The sequence below is a fragment of the Rousettus aegyptiacus genome, unplaced genomic scaffold (genome assembly GCF_014176215.1).
Source record: "Rousettus aegyptiacus isolate mRouAeg1 unplaced genomic scaffold, mRouAeg1.p scaffold_m13_p_16, whole genome shotgun sequence".
NCBI classification, from domain to species: domain Eukaryota; kingdom Metazoa; phylum Chordata; class Mammalia; order Chiroptera; family Pteropodidae; genus Rousettus; species Rousettus aegyptiacus.
Genome location: NW_023416291.1, coordinates 50828032 through 50836765, shown reverse-complemented (window position 1 = coordinate 50836765; position 8734 = coordinate 50828032).

Below are 8734 nucleotides of genomic sequence, written 5' to 3'. Positions count from 1 at the left end.
AAGTTCTGAAAGCTTTTTGGTATTTTGTGGTGAGTGCTTTGGGTCTGTGGTTATGAACATCTATGAGCACAGATAATGTTAAAAATTCCACTTCCCTATCGGTAACAGAAAAAAACCCTGGTAGTGAGATTAATTTTTTTTCATGTAGTCGAGAAATTTTTGCCACTAACTAAAGCTTTAAGCCAAGAGTCGGCTTCTGGTTTTGGTTAAGGCGGCCACAATGGTGACGGTGGCGGTGATGTGAACATTTATGGGACACTGTATACTGTCCCTTCACACATGTTAATTCTTCCAACAACTGTGAATCAGGTCCTGTTCCCCCCATTTCACAAGTGTATATAGCCTGCAACCCAGAGAGGGTTAATAAAATGAGATCGCACTGCTAGTAAATTTCAAAACCCATTTTCAAATTTCAGTCCATTTGGTTCTAATTCTTGTCCTGGTGGCTATAGACTATTGGCTCTTAATATATTGCTCTTCTGACCTATTGTGTTAATTCTGGGTGACTATGTTTACTTTATGCTATTATTATACAGTTTATAGGAAGCTATACTTGACATCACCATTATTTCTGATTAGTTTTGTAACCGTTCTTATTTTTATTGGTTGAAATATATGTAATATCCCATTATTAGATATCAATGAAACAACCACTATATTAAGAAAAAAAGTTTCTTTTAAAATAAACATTATTTTCATCCACAGATTGAATACCTCTCATTATTTTTTAAAAAAGAAAAGTAGAGATGCAATCCAGATGTCCATAAAAAAAAAGATATCACATAAATGAGATTGCTTCCTGGGTGGGGGAAGTTAATTCTTTATTTCTTTAACCCGAAATCTGAGGTTTGTGATAGTTCTTATAAATTATCCTCATTATTTAATAAGCTTAAATGCTATTTAAATTGAGCTATATTAAGATATTATAACCAAATTATTTTTGACAGTTTTAAAATTTATCTAAAAATAATTTCCTGCATTAAAACAGATCTCATTATACCCAGAAGACCAAAGTTCACTGCATGACTCATATAAGACTTTATATTCAAGCATGATTTGAAGAGATTTTAATTACCTAGACAAAACCTCTTAAATAATAGAGTGATGGTGATTAACATCTGGGAAGGAAGAAAACCCAGAGGCTCCAATTTAATGGAACAGAGCTTCGTCCTCTCAGATAAACTGCTGGAACTTAGGTATGCAAAGCCGTGTTATTGTGGTAGCAAGCAGGGGACACGTTTATTTTCTTGTTCGTTTATTAAAGAGGGGAGGCAATCAAGTCTCAAGTCCGTACTAAATGACGAAAAAGAAAAATGCCAAGGTATCTCTAAAAACAATATCAGAAATGTAAAAGAAGGCCGAGGTCTGCTGAGGCAGGTATTTTGGAGTTAAATCTAGCTTTTTGGGGTTTTTTTTTTGTTTGTTTGTTTTTTTGGTTTTGTTTCAAAGCTTAACCAGTAAGCGGAGGAGGGAAACGTGAACAACTTATGAGAAATTTTTGTTAAATGAAGGATGCAATGTTTTACTCCATGAGTCCCGTGCAGCCACGAGTCAGCGCTCGGCCTGCAGCGGGTCCCCCCAAACCGCCCAGAAATAAATGAGCGCGTTGTCCCCAGGAATCAGCAGCAGTCCAGAATAGAACGTGCCGACATTGGCTCTATACCAGCCTTTGATTTTCCAGATGACAGGAGTGGGGACTTCCTACCGGCGTGGGAATTGCCTGGCCCCCGCATGCGTGCAAAGAGTATCCCAGGTGAGAGACATTGTGGGATTCACGGTTTATTCGTTCCTTATTAAAAAAAAAAAAATACAAATACCTGTGGTGAAAATACTGGATTACGCTGGCCGGCACTTTTACCTTAGGCTGAACGAGTGTGCGAGCTGTGTCCTGAGCCGGGCGTTTTCGTGGAGAGTGGACAAGGGCGTGAATAACACAACCCGGACGTGGCCTGCTTCCTGGACGGATAGTTCCCATCGATGAAACCGATTTGTCATCTGAAAACCAACTGGACATATTAAAACATATTGATCTTTTTATTTCAGAAGACGGGTTTTTTTTGTGGTTGCCGTCTGGCTGGCGGATGGGTTGGTTTTACCAGCCAATGCTCTGCCGCGGATTTAAAGCACAATTTTTGGGAAACCAACTTTCGTTTTAGGTTCTGCTTTAATTTGCTGTTCTATATAAGTGAATGCTTGAAAATAGTCCCTATTTCTATTTCTATGTCTGTAATATCTATATACATTTAAACAAACAAACAAACGAAATTGAGATATCATCATAAATTCAAGTTTGGGGGGGGTCTACTTTTTTTTTCTCATTAAATATAATGTGAACATATACTCATGTTACTAAATAATCTTAAAAATGTGATTTTAATCGCAGCATAACATTTTATTCTGTTTCTTTAGCACAATCTATGTAATCAACCTTTTCTTGCTGAGTATTTAGACTGTCACCACTTTTTCAAAATTATTGTAAGTAGTGTGGGAAATAACTCTTGATTATTTACTTATAATCAGTCTCTGGAAATGAAATAATGAGTCGAGAAGGGCCTGGAATTCGAGGTGTCTGTAACGCTGGCATCTCGATTTTGCCATCTTCTTCCATCCAATCCCTGTTGAGATGCCACACTTGGTCATTTAATGGATCTAGTTTACATGAGTATTCTTTAGAAGTTGTGCTTTTCCTTAATTGAGAGAAAACAAACAAAAAATCAAGCATAAGACAAAATTATCTAAATCTGACAATTCACCTTTCCTCTGTGTGTGTGTGTGTGTGTGTGTGTGTGTGTGTGGGGGAGAGAGAGAGAGAGAGAGAGAGAGAGAGAGAGAGAGAGAGAGAAACAGAGAGAGAGATAGAGAGAGAAAGGAGAAATTTTTCTCTTTTTTTAAATTAATATTATTATTAGGCCATCAATCCAATTAGATTAGAGCCCCACCTTTATGACCTCACTTAACCTTAACTACCTCCTAAAGGCCCTATGTCCAAAGACCAATTACATCGAGGACTAGGGTTTCTTGAATCTGGAAGGGACACAGTTCAGTCCGTGGCCCTTGGAATGGGAGAAAAGTAACAGACACAATAACCCTAAGAGAAAACTGGGGCCGGTTGTGAGAGGTTTAGAGCCCATTTTTATTTCGCTAGAATTGCCAGTTAGATATATTTATCACAGCCAAAAGGTTTGGAAGAAAGGAAAGTCCACTCAGAGGCAGACGAATAGGGTGGGGAGTGGAGGTTAAGGGGATGTGAAGGGGGCAAATCCGTGGCACTCGATCCGTTGTGCGTGGTTCCTGAGAAAGAGACACAGGATGATTTCCACGTTACAAGTTTGGAAAATACACGGATTAGTGGGTGAGGTTTTTAAGGAAAGTAGCAAATGTCAGATAGAAGTAGAAGAGAGACAGAGAGAGACAGAGAGAGAGACACACACAGAGACAGAGAGAGAGAGAGAGAGAGACAGAGAGAGAGAGAGAGAGAGTTTTGTTTTGTTTTGCTTTGTTGTTTTTGGACCTAAGAAAGTGTCAGGAGCGTGGACCAAATATAGCTCGGCAACGATGAAGGGACTCAAGACCGGGCGTGCAAAGTAGGAACGGTATTTGGTGACAGCTTGGGAGCGCTAAAACAGTGTCTTCAGGTTAAGTCACGTACGCACGTTTAGTCCACATTTTTCCAATTACATTTTCTCAAATGTAAGTAATCTGATCATAATGAGAAAATGAGATTGTGGGAGTAATTCCGGCTATAAATTAGCAGGTAATCGAATTAATAATTGATTCAGCTCAACGGCTTAAGCGCTCACTGTGTATGAAATGAAACTCTGACTCTCCTTGGTCCCTGCCTCCTTTACTCTTCTTCTTAGTTCCTGACAGACAGCATGATCAGAGCGGAATTCCTCGGCTTCCGCATATTTTGTGAGATTTCCATTTCTATTTAAACGTAGTTCTTCGGGTGTTTATTCATCATTTGGGAGATTGATTCAGAATGGTGCAATTTTCTCTTTCAACTGTGTGCTTAACTCTTGTCAGTGTTAATGTGTGTTATGTATGCATATCCAACTATGACGAGGCCACGCCTTGGGAGATAAAATGCTACAGATTTCTCAGTCACTGTCAGAAATCGCCTAATTTCTTTCACATGTCATTAATTCGGCTAAGTCCCTCATGTATTCCGAGTATAAACTATTATGGGATTTTTGAGGTAAAAATGCTAGATATCATCTTTTCTGAAGATTCATTAGACTTTGTTTAAAACCATAGCTTTGAGGAACAGTCATATTTCGGAAACATGTCAGTTCGCCATACTCATCATCCTTCGCAATTCTGGAAAAACTATGAAAACTAGGACGACTTGATTTTAATTAATATTCTCATCAATCTCTCCGGAGTGCTTTGTAATTTCCATTACTTTAAAGGGATTCTGGGACCACAGGGGACAAGATTCCCCAGTATAACTACATAGTTACGAGCAAGTGCAGTTAAGCGTTAGGATGGTATTTTGGTTTAAGGAAAGGTTGATGTTACTCACATCTGCTTGGCTGAAAAACTAAGGATCAGGTCCTGTGTTCATGTTGTATTTTATGAATTAGTTGGCTATCTACAAATTCAAGAATACAAATAAGAAGAAGTTATCTTTTTGTGTGAAATAAAGAGGTATGCTGAGAGAGGAGAGGTACAATTACAGAAGTTAGTCGACTACTCACTATAGAGCATAGAGCGACCATTTAGTTTAGATATCTGTAAGGAAAAGCTACTAAATTGACTTTGTGTTATAAAACTTCCTCAGAGTGTTTGACATCTGAGTGTTAAGCAGGGTTGAGATCACCCTTCATATGCTAGGAGACAATTCACTCCCTGTACTGTTATATACAAAATTATGATTAGTTTTTCCCCCCAAAACATACTTTTTAACTTAGACACTTTTTGGGGGGTTGATATCACCCTTCTATTGCAGTTCTTTAAGAAGCAAAGATGATTCACACCACGGTCACAGCACATAGTTGTTTCGGCTTAGGTCAGGTGCCCTCAAATCATGCAGAACTGTCTTTCCATAGTCCCCTGTCGCAGTTAACGAGGCTTGGATACAGACCCTTAGGAATCCAAAACACTGAAAAGGTCATGGTGCGCCACCCCCACGTGAGAGTCTAAATAAAAACAATAGGAATCTGTATGATAAAGTCTAACAAATTCTGATTTTCCTTTTGACACCGTTTGGGTTTCTTTCTCTCTCTCTTTTTTTTCCTTCTTTCCTTCCTTCCTTCTTCCTTCCTTCCTTCCTTCCTTCCTTCCTTCCTTCCTTCCTTCCTTCCTTCCTTCCTTCCTTCTTTCCTTTTTCTTTCTTTTGAATTCTTTCGAAGCCTTTTTAAAAATGCCCTGCTATGATGGTGCCCTAAATACTTGTTTAGTCCGTTGCTGACTCTAACTCCCCACTAATGAACACATCTCTAAATGTCTCCAGTTTGCCGAGGTCCCTACAAACAATGCGCACTAGATATGCATCCCAACAAGATTACGTTTCCCTGCTCATTCAGTTCACAAACGTGAGTCTACTGCCGTTCCTTTCTCTGTCCTTCGAAAGTCAAAGAAACCAAATGAAATGCATAACCCTGACCAGAATCATGCCAACAATAAAAAGGTATGTTAGAGACGATCAAGTGTCTTTGACTATGGACTGAATTTTAGATATTATTGAATTAAATTTTTTAGGAATTATACTGGTATTGTGATTATGCAGGAAATGTCCTCACCAGTAGGAAGTGCATGCTGAAATATTTTGGGGGTTAGTGTCCTCATGTTTGTAACTTATAAATTGTTCAGCAAAAAAGAAAAAAATGTGTGTTCTGTGTGTATATATATAGACAGAGAAAGAGACAGAGACAGACATAGAGAGAGAGATTGCAAATGTCACAAAAATGTGTCAAAGTATGTACTTTTTTCAACTTTTCTGTAGGGGAAAAAAAAACCCCACATAATCATCCAAACTAGAATGCCAACTATCAAAAGAAACACAATTAATATTAAATGGAGCCAATATTTTTTTTTTCATGGTCCGTAAGATATTTGGGAGAGTACAGCTTTGATTTATTAGGTTAATCAAAGAAGTCTAAATTTTTAAAGAACGTTTCTAGTCTCATTTTAGATAAATGGATTTAGGCACACTCACATACGAACGCAAAAAGACCTGAGTTTGATCAACCCTAGAAGTCAATTGGCCAAATATGGATTGCTTTCTGAGGAAATCCAGTCCTTTAAAAGCCAACTGGTTTCTTTTGATGAATTTTTTCTGTAACATCAGCTTTCCAGCAGCTCAGAACCTGTTAGGAATCAATAAAGCAATATTTCTTTTTACTCTCCTAATCGACGAAATTAATTTTCTTTCTTTCTTCCTCCAATTAGTAAACATTGAGTGGCTGTCTGTGCTGTGCCAGCGTGAGGGTCGGAACGTCCGTGAATGAAAAGACATGGGCCCTGCCCTCAGGACTGCGGGGTCATTGGAGAGGCCGTCATCGACACACGGAAGGAGTATTAGGATACTGCTACGTGAACGCTGCCATGGGAGCGTGGAGTGAGACGCCTAGTTTGCCTGACAGGGGCGGGAGGAGGTGAGGAATCCGGGAATAATAATAATAATAATAATAATAATAATAATAATAATACAATAAAAAGTAATAATGGTAACAGCAACGATAACACTAGAGGTCACATGCCAAGCGAGTCCTAAATGGAATAAGCATCCTTACAGAGGGGACAGGGGAAGGGGGGTGAACAGTTGGCGGGGGGTCGATCGAAATGAGCAGGAAGGTGCAGGACAGAGCAATAGAAATCGCGGGTAAAACATGTTAGCAAGTCTACTCAGGTAGGACATTTTTGCCATGGCCACGAACGCCCTTCGTAGGTGCTTCCCCTGCCTCATCTGGCAGCATCGCCTCCGCTGGAAACGGGCCCGAGGCCCAGAGGAGGCGTGTGAGTCGCTGCCACACACGCACAGCTGGCATGAGGAGAGGAAGGTCTTCAAGAAGGAGTAGGAATTTCACAGGTAGACCTTGCAGAGAAGAGAGTTCTAGGCAAGAGGTGCCTATGCGAGGCATGAAGGAGTCAGAGGGGTTCGTAAACCCTCCCGGGCCCAGTCGCTATGAATGATGGGAGTAGGAGTCACGGGGGTGGAAGGCGGTGGGAGAGAAGGTGTAGACTGGCCTACCTGGGCCAGAACACCTAGAACACCTGGATATGTTGCAGAGGGGCCTGCACCTTATGGAGTAAGCGTTTGAAAGCCGCTGAAGGACTCTAAACTTTAGAATTAAAGAATAGGTTTGCTTTTTCACAACATCGCTCTGTGCAAAGGCCCAGACAGTTTTTCAGAGGAGGGGAGGTGGCCGGGGCCAAGGGCCAGACCCTGGCCACGCTCCCACTGGGCGCGGAGCGCGCCCTCGGACCGGAGGCACCTGGCAGCACGGGGGTCTGACCCTTTGCCGTGTTCCCTTGACACCTTACGGTCCTTCAGTTTCGACATGACTAAAATGTCGTGACATCTTCTCATCATGATTGTAGAAACCATCACGTCAACACGTTCTTCTAAAACATCTGGAAGAGGTACCACTTTTGCAAAAAATGCTCGGAGAAGCGATGGTTCCCTCTGCTACTTCCACGCGGACACTCTAAACTTCCCGCGCTTTTCCTTAGAGGAGGAACGGGGTGGGGGCGGCGGGAGACAAGACGTAGGGTTCGGGGAAAAGGTACCTAAACCGGGCGAATGGCAGTAGAGGGGGTGGGCAGGCTCGGCTGTGCGCCTCGACATAATCTGATCGGTGACCGAACTCAGGGACCGAAAGTGGGAAAGTGAGTAGAAGGTGACTCCCAGTGTTTTTGGCGGACGGTAACGCCATTCTCCAAGATATGGGGCTATGTGGAGAAGAGATTCTAAAGGATGTCGAGTTCGAATTTAAATATGTTGATTTTGCCTCTGGGCGTCAAATTGTTCTAGCACCGTTTGTTGAAAGGTCTCCTCTCTCCTTTGACTTACCTTTGCCGCTTTGTCAAAAGTCAGGTGACTGTATCTTATCTTTGGGGTCTATTTCTGGCCTTTCTACTCTATTCAATTGGTCTATGCTTCTGGCCTTTGCCAGTACCACACTGTCTTGATGGACAAGGTCTTGTCCATCTTGAAATTGGGTGAGTCTTCAACTTCATTCCTTTTTTAGCGTTTTGCCTTTCCATATGAATTTTAGAATCGGATTGTCAATATCTACAAAGTAGCTCGATGGAACATTCATGGGAATTGCATCGATTCGATAAATCACATAGAGGAAAATCGATATCTTTATGTTGTCTTTTAATGTGTGAATGTGGTACATCTCCCCATTTTACTAGAACATTTTCAAATTTCTTGTATCAGAGTTTTGCAGTTTTCTGCATCCCGCTCTTGTGCATACCCTGTTAGATTGATCTCTAAGCACTTCATTTGTTTTTGTTGGACGTGTTGATTTCGGGGTATCTGTGGATATCTATGTACAGATGTCCTGTGGGCAAGCCTAGAGGTCTGGGTTGCTGTTGGGGCTGGAATTCGGCTTTCGTCTCATTACTAAATTTCTCGAGAGATGTCGCATGTCTGAGGGCTGGGAGCTAGAGCAGAGAATAATGCTGAGGATTAAGTCACCTTAATTATCAGCAAATGGTTAATTTCGGCGCTCGATGTTCTAAGTTTAAAAAATAAGTCAGGGAAGACCCAAAAACCTCCGCA